General features: G+C 37.6%; 1 protein-coding gene across 2 annotated transcripts in view; it reads right to left on the minus strand.

Annotated features, from left to right (window-relative positions):
* CALCRL (calcitonin receptor like receptor) overlaps positions 1-11731 on the minus strand; it is a 71763-nt gene extending 60032 nt beyond the window's left edge. For both annotated transcript variants that reach the window (XR_002439217.1, XM_021398180.1), the window contains exon 1: positions 11190-11731. The gene's annotated coding sequence lies outside the window, so the exon portion shown is untranslated. The remainder of the gene's footprint in view (positions 1-11189) is intronic.

Below are 12368 nucleotides of genomic sequence, written 5' to 3' on the forward strand. Positions count from 1 at the left end.
GATGTGCCTGAACAGCAGGGCAGGAAAGGCATTTGAATCTCTTCAAACAGACAGCAGTTGCTTGATAACTTGGTGACCTTCCTGTTAAGCCCAAAGGCTGCAAACACACAGAATCCATATGACTCGTGACATCTTCAAGCACTGGAAGTTGTGAACCAAGTGCCTCTGCCAGGAAACAACTGTCTCTCTGTGACGAACTGAGGTTCATCTCCTGCTGTGGGACTGGAAAAAATTTGTATGCTACCTGAGTGTGCTTACAAATGTAGGTCCACAATTATTTTCTTTTTAAATTATCTGAACCAGTAAGACAAATAGTATATAGAAGCCTTTTTCATCTGTTTATGCATAAAAATAATCTGTAGAAGCAGGAGCAATGTGAAAACAAAACAAAAAATAATTGCCAGAAAATTTCTGATGATTCTTTGAAGGCTTACTTTTGATAAGAAAGGCCAATATTATTTAAATTTTCAGGTAGTTAAACTCTGTGAAAGTACATTCATTGCATCTCCACTAAAATCATGTAACTCTAATGATCCATGGCAGTATGAATGTTGTCCCCTTGGGCAAATTAGTATGACTGAGTGATTTCTAGACTGCAGGCTTCTAGTGCATTAGCTAGATGCCTACAAAGGTGAGAGCTATTTCCATCTCACTTTCTTGGGAAGAAAGAGTGAAGAGAGACGCTTTCCCACAGGAAAAGCAACCCAGAAGAAATCTTTTTTAACCACAGTTCTTGTCCTGTCCTGGAGACATGACACACACTCAAGTAATCTAGTGTTCTTTCAACTAGTCACTGTCTAAGAAAATGTGGCTGATTTCAACAAATAAATCATAATCAGCCATAATCCTTTTCATATGTTCAGTGCTCTAAGCAGTTAAGTGCCCCTTTTAAAATGGATTCTGGAAGTCCACATGAATTTCTTGGAGCTATTTCCATTAAAAAGATTGCATTCATACAGGCATATAAGATAATTTTCAGAGGGGGTGTTTAACTAGTGTGCTGTCACAAACATACTGTTAATTAGTATTAAATGTTTGCTTTATTTTTTACATTAAAAATTCTCTTTCCTATGTCAAACAATATACTGACATTCTTTGTGAAAAAGATAATACCACTGGGCGTGGTAACTACTGAGTATCCTCTCAAAAGGTGTGGCCCCAGCAGCCAAATGATATTTTTTTCCCACACATACTTTCTTCTCAATGTTTTCTTGCCAGTCACTAGCTTTTTTCCTGCCATTTTTAAAATTCCTTTCAAATTGTTGCTGATTTTGCAAGCCATTGGCCTTGTTTTGTGCTCTGCACATCATCCATACAGTTTCTCTAAGTACTGTGTAAGTATCCTACTTGGACTTTAAGGATTTGCAGGATTAAGACTCAAAAGCCAAATGGAGTCAGAGAGCTGAAGTAAAACAGTTGGTCTCTAACACTTCCAGTGAGCCACTCAAGCTGTACAGTAACTTTCCAAATAGGAAAAGACTTTGATGAGTAGCATCTACTCAAATCTCATCCACTGACACTTCATATCAGTTAATGGTGTCTCTGATTCTGCAAGAACCAGAATCAAACAGATGAGTATTCAAGCAGTGGCTGATTCCTCCACCCCCTTGTTCTCCCACGCAGAAGAGGTTCGTGCAAAAGAAGGCAGCACTGAGACATTTAGCTGCCAGACAGACTTCCCCTCACAGTTCTGCTAACCTCAAAATTGTCCTACAGTACCCTTAGTTTTCCATTTCAGACTCTGTTACACAGCTACAGCCCAGTATTCCAAATTAGGCTGTACTTATTCCAAAAATCATTTTCACATCTAAGAAAATAACATATCTTGATTAAAGACTGAGACATTCTCACACAATTCTGAAAACATGCAGTCTTCATCAGCATCCAAAATCCCTCTGGACTGGTTTCTAAGCTATTCTACTAATTCCTGGATACCAATTCCAAATTTGTGTCCTCCCAGATGTGATTGAACCCTCTTGCATGACCTCCTTATTTCACATTAACTCAACACCTTTAAACATTTGCTTCTGTGACCATTTGTGGGTGTCCTTCAGCTAGAGTAGTGTCAGCTTAATCACACATCACATAAACTGTCCACAGCTGCTTCAGAGACCCAATAAACACTATTTCTCACCCTCACTTTTTAGAGCAGACTGACCTTCTGTAGTATAAATGTTGAAAATAATCTAAAAAATACTCTGCATGTCAAAAACCAACACTGCAAATGAAATGTTTTCCTTTAAAACCTTAAAAGCAAAATATTTGTTTTAAAAGATTTCTCTAGACTTTTAAATTCAGCAGCTCATCATAAGCTTCTGGGAGTTCATTTTGCAAAGTACACTAAAACTACTCTGCCATTTCACAGTGAAACATTTCCTGGCTCTTTTTCTCATTACTTTACCCACCCTACTTGTCATTACCAATGACGATAAATACCGAATACTTAAAATATATATAGAAAGTTATTATAAATAATTTTCTGCAAATACATTAGATAAAATATGTATCAAATTATATAGAACTTTGATAGAAAACAGGCAGCTTGTAACCTTACCACACTAATAATAGGGTGCTGACAAATGAAGCAAGCTGGTAAATACATAGCTTGCTCATAACAGGATTGCACAAGAAAATATACTGTAATGACCCTGTCTCGAACATCCTGTTATAGCCCATTGTTCCTCTCTATTACTCCAATTCAGCAATTTTTTTTTAATTGCGGATGAATGGCAGCAAAGGAACCAAAGTAACACTGAATTGCACGTGCACAAATCATGGCTCGTAAGTCCGCAAAAAAAAGATCCTGAAAAACTGAGAGAAGTTTTGAGCTGTCTGATAGCTCAATGTGGTGCCTTAAATAACAAAATTATCATGGTATCAGAAATTGGAAGATTCTTTCCCTTGCATAGATGAGGAAAAGATGCAATAATAAGAATCCTCCATACACAGTGACTGGATGTCTCACCTTCACTCTGTATGAGAAAATATGAGCTAGCTTATCACAGCAGTTACTGGCATCTAAGCTGTATACTGTACTAAAACCCAGCAACTGTTTTTGTTGCCAAATTAAAATAATGAATAGGCAATTACTTTAGCAACCCTACTGTGAATTCCTATCATACACATAACTGCAAACACAGATTTCTCGCTATCTGATTCTTTTTTTTACCTAAATGGTCATGTATGTAAAGAAATGGCTTGTTACTGACCCTGTACACTTGGCTCAGCTTTGCCTCTGCAGTCAAAAAGTCACATTCTAGGCACTATCATTCCACCCATTTGCTCACAGTTCACTTTACAAAGGGAACAACATTTTAATTAGTTTGGATATTTTGTGAGTGTGTGAGTGCAATTTCCATTCCTTCCATCACATGACCTTCATTGCTACCAAACTTTATCATTTATCTTCATGCTCAAGAAAGGCAGAACGTCTCCTACCTCAGAGCTGGAATACTGTTATGTTTAAATGCATATTGTAAAAGCTTGGAAGTCCAACTAACAGGCAAAGAAATTGTAAAAGGAAAACAAACTTCTGTGGGGCTTCTTAAGCCACTCCTGCATGACAAAACACTATTTTTGAACACTTTGGTTCAGCAAGTGGGCACTCCCTGAGAAAGCTGAGTTATCACAGGTAACTGTCTATCAAGCCACAACTCTCTACCACATAGTTTTGGTTTCATTAGACAAAATGCATTTTAAGAACACCTTTTCTCCCCTTGTCTAAACTTGTTTAGAGGTCTTATTGCAATTGAGCCCTAAAATCCACTTTGGATCTGAATTATTTTGGTGCTGGTTTTGCACTGATTGTATACGCTTAATCTTACAGATGGTGGTATATGTTGATGTGCTCTGGTGCCCCACTGGCCCCACAGAGATGGTGCAAGTATTTTTCCATCCTTCCAACATACTCTGAAATACTGTCATGCCCTTCATGGGCTGTAACGTGACTCTAAGAGAAGCTTAGCGTGTCTGCAGACTATGTTATCTCTGTAGCTCTAAATAAAAAGTGCCCAGCTAAACTACAGAGGGAATTCTATCCTTGGATTGTATGCATAGTTTTTAGAAGAGAGAAAGAGAGATGTTAGCTACAGAAGAAATGGGATTTTAAAATATCTTCTGAAACACTGGGGCGAGGAGGAAGAAAAATAAAAAGATGGAGGCCTAGCATCTACCCCAGTGCAGTGGTTCATGCTGAAAGGGAAAAAACATCTGAATGATGCTTGTTTTTCTATTTAGTTTCCTAGGAACTCTGGTAAGAACTGTGAAAATACTAAAATAGTGCATCCAGCATGCAAGAGGACACCATAACGTTCTTGTGAGGCAGTGCTGGGACTTCTGAAATCAATCCACAAATGACACTGTTAAGATTTCAAGTCTGTTCAAATCACCTTCTGTAGTCAGAAATTAAGCATCTCCAGTATGAATAACTGAACAAGAATTTAAATGAATACCCAACAATTGCTCTCCAGACAGAGCTGTTGGATCTTCCAATTACAAACACTACACCTGCTTGTGACAGCAAATGAATTTTCTATTTCTACATTGCTTGTTGGTGTGCAATTTAAGTCCATGTTAATTATTTTTATGACAAAATCTGAAAATGATAGAATGGATTTAACCTTTCAGATCTCCTTTAGTGAGAGCTGATGGAAGAGTGAGGCTGCCATTCTGCAGCTCTGTGGGACAATCAGAACAGTGCAACTGCAGAGTTCAGCCTAAAGGGAATCCTTATTCTCATGTGCTTATTGTTTTCCAAAGTTACTCTTCTCTAGGACTATCATTTTCCTTGTTTGGTTTTAGCACAAAGACTTTTGTTTCCTGATGCACGTACACAATTAACTGATTAGAATTTTTTTTTAGTGTTTCTATCTTTACCTACCCAGAACTGAAAAAAAACAAAACAACACACGTTTAAAAAAAAAAAAAAACCCTACAAAAAATCCACACACACACACAAAAAAAAAGCAACCCAGAAACAAAACAAAAGAGACAAAGAGGAAGAAAAAAAAGGAATAACTTCAAAAACCCCAACCTGTGCTGACATGCACATAACCACAAGAAAGGATACAATTTATCTCCATGTTTAAGTTCCCACTTAGTGTTAAGCAAGTGCTTTTTCTGATTGCTGCTTGCTACATACAAAAAGCACAATCCTGGCGGCCTTCAACATGTTACAATACAATATACAAGACATTTAATTTAAAAAAAAAATAGACAATGCAGAGCAGTAGCCATGCAGAGAGTACCTGAAACACCAATCAGGAATGAGCCTTTATTTTGACTTTCCTGAACGTTTTTAAACTTCTTCCTGACTGAATAATAAATCCATTTTATAAGAAGTTACCAATCCTGATATTCATCTATGGTACGCACATCAGTTGCTCTTAAGAGCCTTTCATGGAAAAGAACTCCTAGTTTAAATATATAGTCACTAATGGAAAGGGTTCCCACCCTCACCTTCCCCTTCCAAGAAACTGGATGTGTTAGGACAGATATTCCTCTTCAAAAGGAAGGATAAGGCAGAGGTTAATTTCATCTGCATGAGCTAGTGTAGGATAAGCTTTAGGAAATACTGTCAAGACATATTCTTAATGCCTGGCAAAGTGACTCATTCAGAGCCATCACAGGAAAGGAAGTGGAACAGAATAAAAAACGGAACAGGATGGAGGCTTACACAGGAGAAAGAAGCGAGAGAAAGGAAACTGAATTGTTTAAAGAGTTTTGAGGTTACAAGTTCTGTAACTAGATGATTTTTTGTGTGTGTGTAAAATATATAATTATACACATGTAAAATACATGTGCTCTATGCATATAACGTACACACATACACACACACAGGTATGCACATGTGTAAAAAAAAAACAACTTCTTTATGACTGAAAAGAGACATATTCACGCTTTACTTTGCAAAGCTGCCTGCTGAAGCGTTTGTTTCAGTATAAGTAGGCTTTACTGTGGTATGGGAAATAGGAAAGGATTTCCTCTAGAAATCCGCACATTCTTAAATATGCTATTCCCTTAGACTATAGAATTATCCACTTATGTAAAAATCCACTGAAATGCAACACATTGTTACACTAGTCTCTAAAGACAGACTCTGTGCATAAACAAACAAACAAAAAGCCTTTTTTCCCCATTACAAAACATACAGCATTGAATTTCTTGTTCTAGCAACTTGCTGCAATGTGAAAAAGTTTGTCTTCTCCAAGTATTTTGAAAGTTGGGATAATTAACCATCCATGATGTCAATTTTTGAATTTAAATAGAAACCAATACATGGACTGTTTCAATAAACAAATAGCACTTGTGCAAATAGAATTTCCACTGACAAATAATTTTGATTACCAGGGAAGAACACAAAAGCATTTTCTAATATCGTAAAAGCAATGCTTAACTGATTCCCAGCTCTCCATGGATCAGATTTGACACCTACAAATAAAACTTTTACAAATACAAATAGTCCAATACAAATGTGAGGTTTCTCATGTTCAAATGGATACTCAAAGACCAACATGCTCATTAAATCACATAATTTAAAAATAGAAAAAAAGACACTTAAAAATGAAAATGGCATGGTGAAAAACTTATCCTGGAAAAATATATTGGAATAAATACTTATAAATTCAACATCTCATCTCCCAAACAAAGTTATATCTGTTTGTGGAATATTCCTTATTTAATCCCCAGAGTGACACCTGCTGGACTTCACTAAGACAGAAAAAGAGTAGATAACCCCATTATAAGAACATTTCAGGACAATCAGCACAAGACCATGCCCTTTAAAAATAATTAAAGAAAAGGATGCAGTCACATTTTTTTCTCCTTTTATGGCAGTAAATTAATGCATAAATACATACAGAAAACTAATGCGATGTCTAGAGCTCTCATTTATGTCTGTTACATATATTTTTCATAATTTCTATCTAGGAAGGACTATAGAATACAACAACAATGCGAGAAAAGCTATATTAATTTCTGATTATATAGACAAGAAAAAAAAAAGCAAAAAAATGCACTAGTTTGGAGAGAACAACCATCTTCACGGTCTATCTTCTGCTTACCTTACCTTAATAAAACCTTACCAGCATTGCCACTACTAAAATAAAATGGTTGTACACTTTTTAAGCTCAGAATTATCAAAAAATGTGCTTTGATAGGAAGACACAGTTTTAGGAACTAAAAGGATACTAGGCCTAAATGCAGCCGATGGAATACTGTATATAGAGTAGCTGCTTTGGGAAAAAAAAAACAAAAAACAACAACAACAACAAATAAAACCACAAAACTCACTAAAGCTTAGTTCCTTGTCCTTGGTATAATAAGGGAAGCAAGACTGGTATGGGCTTCATTAAACAAAGCTCTGTCACTAATTTTGTTTGGGATATTTTCTTAAATAAGGGCTTCATGCTCCAGGCACAAATCCAGAAATACAACATTGTTTTTGTTTTCCTAAAATTTGGTTAGTATCTTAATTGTCAGCTACAGCTTAACAGTGGCCAAAAGTGCCAGAAATTCTTGGGTGATATCTGTGTTATATTAAAAGGTAACAGCTTCAGGGAGGCATACAAATTTACACCAGTTAGGAATCTGTTTTCTTTTTCCTGAAGTAAATGCTTCTCTCATGGAAAGTCTTTTTTTTTTTTTTTTTTTTTTTTTTTTTTTTAATGCATTGCATTCAGTAAAATGGATTTCAAATGCATCTTTCCAAGGAAAAGCAACTCTAAATAAATCATTTATGTTCTTTTGGACAGCGTATACTGCAGCAACGATTGAAAGTGTTTGCACTGAACTAGGGCAGGAAAAGAATGACTTAGCTGGGAAAATGTAAAATGTATAAACAAGGTTGGGAGACTAAGGCAGACGTGCAGGAGAGATGATTGTGAAAATAAAAATAACTGAAAATTCTAAAATGTAGCCTTTCAGATTTTGTCTTGATTCAAAATAGGGCTAAATAATGCTGCTAAAAGAAATTTGTTTTCCTAACAGTATTTTATTAAGTTATTATATTATACTGTACTGGCTGTGGACTTTTCCATGAAAATAATAGGTACTTACCATGAAGATAAGTAATAGGCTAATTTCTGTTGCCCTTTGTGCAATGTATTACACTGACTATCAGAATAAAAAAAGACATTCAATACAGTAGTACTGCTAATGTGAGACATAACAGGAAAAAAAGGGCTTTGAACACACATGGAAAGCCTCCTCCTTCTTCTTTTAAACATTAATACAATATTCAGATGTGGTCAATTTAAAGCTAACTATACTAAAACTAACGATTCACAGTTTTCTAAACAAAAGACAAGGTTTGAGGTTAATCTACTTAGTACATCTCTTTCAAAAAATGTATGTTCCCTCTTTAGTTGATACATTAAGCAGCAACATGAGACAAATACTTTGTGCATATGTATAAAACAATAATATAAGGATATAATTTAACTCAACTCCAGCACTCTGACAATTTGCTACAACAGTTACATGAAACAAGCAACTGTTTTCAGTGAGGATAAAGCTAAAGGAAAGCAGCCCCTACACAGTGCAACAGCCGCCTGTACTACAGAGGTAACCACAATACCGAGGTACTGCCAGCACTGCATATGTGCACTGTAGGAATGACCACTGATCAGAAGCATAGAAGGAATTTTGCTAGCAGATCATGAACACTGTAAACACGTTGGGAACACATGGGAACAACTCCTTAAAGAGAAATTCTACTAAAAAAAAAACCAAAAAAAAAAAAACCAAACAAAAAAAACCTGTGGATTTGGACTTCTCATTGGAGAAATTCCTTCAAATTCCTTCATAAAAGCTAACGTTACGTCGAGCACTTACTATAGAAGTGATTAAATAGATACTTTTAAACTATCATTGTGTACACTTTATTATTAAAAGCACACTGATAGCAACAGTTCCCTCCAAATGACTGGGCTGGTTTGAATCCTTTATGAGTACGATTTCATACTCTTGTGGGCCTAGTCCTACCCATCTCTTCCACATGCTACAAGTGTTGTTGGAAGCAGCTAATTTACTAAAATTCACAGAAAATGGAACTAAGTTAGTAATCATAGTAGAAGCAAACATAAAACTATGACAGAAATATATCTGTGCTTTTCTTCTCCCAGTTCTGTTCTTAATTGTATCCTTGTCTAAACCTGGATTACAGTACTCAGCCCACAACAATGCTGCTGTCCCTGAGCAGGCCCCATTTTTTAGCCAGGTAAGCCGCCAGTCACCAAGAACAAGACATGCAGATCTGTTTAACAACTTCAGCATTCAAAAAAATGGCAAAAGTTATTAAAAAACCTCAACTGCCAGTTGATGACAGTATGCCAGTTACTGGATGGATAATGTCTGTAACCACAGTAAATAACTCCTTTAACATAAATACCCACACTGAGGAGTATCCTGCCCTTTGACAGTCAGTGGAAAATTTCCCACTGACTCTCAGCAAATCAGGACTTCAACAGTTGCATTGTATCACAACAAGCACATTCAAAGGGACAAACATTACATTTCTTAATTCAGAGCAAGAACCCAGATGATCAGGAATTCAGAGTACAGCAACATTTGAATGGGACAGACACAATGCCCTTCTCCAACTTGTCACCCACACTTTATGTTCAGGTAGTCAGTTTTGTACAAAACAACATGGACATTTTTCTGAAATGTCATCTTGCTTGATTTAGCACCACCAAGTGCCTTCTGCGCTGACAGTTTTCAAAGCTGGATAGACTTTGGAATTGCTCCTATATGCAGTCAAGTCAATGACAGTTTAAGCAGATTGCAAAAGCAAATACTGTGAAAATACACATTATTTATAATTGAGCATTTCAGCATGGCAGCATGTGTATTTCATAAGAAAACACAGATTCAAATATTGTCTCATTCATATTTTTCCAGAACCAGTGTGCCTCCCCTCAACACATTGGAAGGACTTCAGAACACAACATTCAGACTTTTAGCACATACCAATCTGAACAGTTTTAAAAAGTTGTATGCTTTATTGTTGCAAATGAATGACACGATCCTCAGGATGCACAATATTATTTCAAAGACTCAGCACTGGCACATTTGTAAGAGCAAAATCCAGCCCCAAAGTATTTGGCACAAGCTTATTAAGGTAGAGAGCAATAAAACCACATCTATTTTTCTTACTATTTCAACATAATTGCTTATGGACAACTAAACGAATCACTGCAGATCAAATCCAACTGTGACGTTAAACCTATACTGGTTCTCAACTGTCCTTCAGTAATAAAATATCTTTTCCTGATTCTACAGATCCATTGCTTGCACAAACAGGCAAATGACTAGATGTAGAGATGGGGATCATCATAACCATGCAACCATATTTTTCAAAACAATAGTGCATCTGCTTTCAGAAGATGAAGAAGTGGCAAGACTCTCTTAACTCTACACTGGAAGGCACAGAATCACACACTTCTCACTGATCAATAGCTTCTCAAGACAATTAAATAGTAGACATCTACCCTTCAGTAAATCAATTCGGCGAGTGTGGGAAAAATCCCAACAGGAACACCCCAGCACATGTACAAGCACTAAACTCAAGCTAACTTTTTCTCAAGCAAATAGATGCTTCATCTTTTCTGTCGTGTAATTACAATGCAAAGCCTAACCATGAAATGATTTGGATACAATTTCTTTCCGAAATAATAATGCCAGTAAGATTAAAGGAATACTCAGTAAGAGAATTTGCACCACTTTATCACCTAATTTGTCTTCTCTTGAAAGAGCTTCGGTTGTATTGAATTAGTCTCATGGACTGTTTTCAAATCAGTATGCCTCTAATTCTCTCCAGATGCAAAGTCAGAAATATGGTTAGATGATACTAGGATTTTTGAAGGAAACCTTTAGGCAATTATTAAGTTTTTTTTTTTAATCTTTCTACTTATTTATCATTGGTTACTTCCTCAAGGAGATATTAAAACAACACTGGCTATAAAATGAGCTCAGCATTTCAGTGACTAAAAATAAACGAAGATTTTTCCTGAGACCCTTTTCTCCCTGCAGATCGCATAGTACATGCTGAGGTTCACATAAATGCATGCAAACGCACCTAACTCTTCCCTCTAACATATGTAAGACCATATGTAAGACCAAACGCGTCCAGATGGCACAAACACATCGATCTGAGGTAAAACAATGAAATTGTTTTGATGTGTACTCACCACGCGGAGTTGTTCAGAGCTCGATCACTTGGATCTCCCTTTCCAGCAACGGAGCGGAGAGCTGCTCCTTTGCCTCCCCGCCCGGACGGCTGGGAATCGCGCAGACGCCCGCTGGGCACGGTCCAGTCCGAGAGTCCGGCGGTGCCAGCAGAGGCGCCCGGCAGAGAAGCCCGGCTCTGGGCAGCGCCGGGAGAGGTTCAGCTGCTGAGTGAGGAGCGGCGGCAGCAGCGAGCCATCAGAGCTTCCTGTTACATCACCAAGACCCCGCCCGCAGCCCGCGTTAAGTTACTCTTAGAGCTCACATGGCGGGGCCCGGGGAAGCGAGGCACTTCTAGGGTTTCGAGGAGCTGCCCCCGTTCTGCTGCCACGTGCTGCCTAGCAGCGTTGCTCCTGCCCCAAGCCAGCTTGTTCGCACCTTTCCGGAGGTCTGCTGCAGCTCATTCGCCAGCCAAAAGTTCGTGCTCCTTAATGAGTTGGAAAAGACTCACTCATCCTATGGAAAGGTGCAGACCAGAGGACTTGTCTTTTCACATATCCTCCTCCTCATACTAGACCCAGAGAAATGAGTCATAAAATGAACGTTTTAGACAAGCTGCAGTCCTCTCAAATCTGAGTGACCTGACTCACCTCCGCTGACATTGCAAGTCTGCATCGATCGTGCCCCAGAGTCAGTACAGAAAAGCTGTGTAGAGAAATACTTACGTTGCTCAAATACAAACCTGCGCTACAGTGCAGAATCGCATTTAAATTATGCACTTGCTCTAATTGGGAAAGAATCACTTAAATATAATAATTTTGCTTTGGTATAAAATAAAGCAAGCAAGCCTTTGAAATAGGATAGGAAAAAGGCAGCACATTACTATTACAGCACAGAACTCCAGCTATATTTAAATACCACTGATTTCAAAGCATCAGATGCCCAGTTTGAAAACTGCCACAGCTCAAGACAAAGCAGAACAGATGACAATCCTTAGACTAGCTGCAAAGAAGATCAGGACCTAAAAATGTTTCCTTGAGGGCATTTATTGCTTCCTCTTTGAACAACTGATACCTGTGCTACAGACAGAATCTGTGCTCTCCAAATCAATAGCTGCTGCATACACACAGCAATGCTACGCTGAACAAAGGGGGAGATTATACTAGAAACACCTACAACACCAGAAATCTGTATGGGACACG

The sequence above is a fragment of the Numida meleagris genome, chromosome 5 (genome assembly GCF_002078875.1).
Source record: "Numida meleagris isolate 19003 breed g44 Domestic line chromosome 5, NumMel1.0, whole genome shotgun sequence".
Classification (NCBI taxonomy): domain Eukaryota; kingdom Metazoa; phylum Chordata; class Aves; order Galliformes; family Numididae; genus Numida; species Numida meleagris.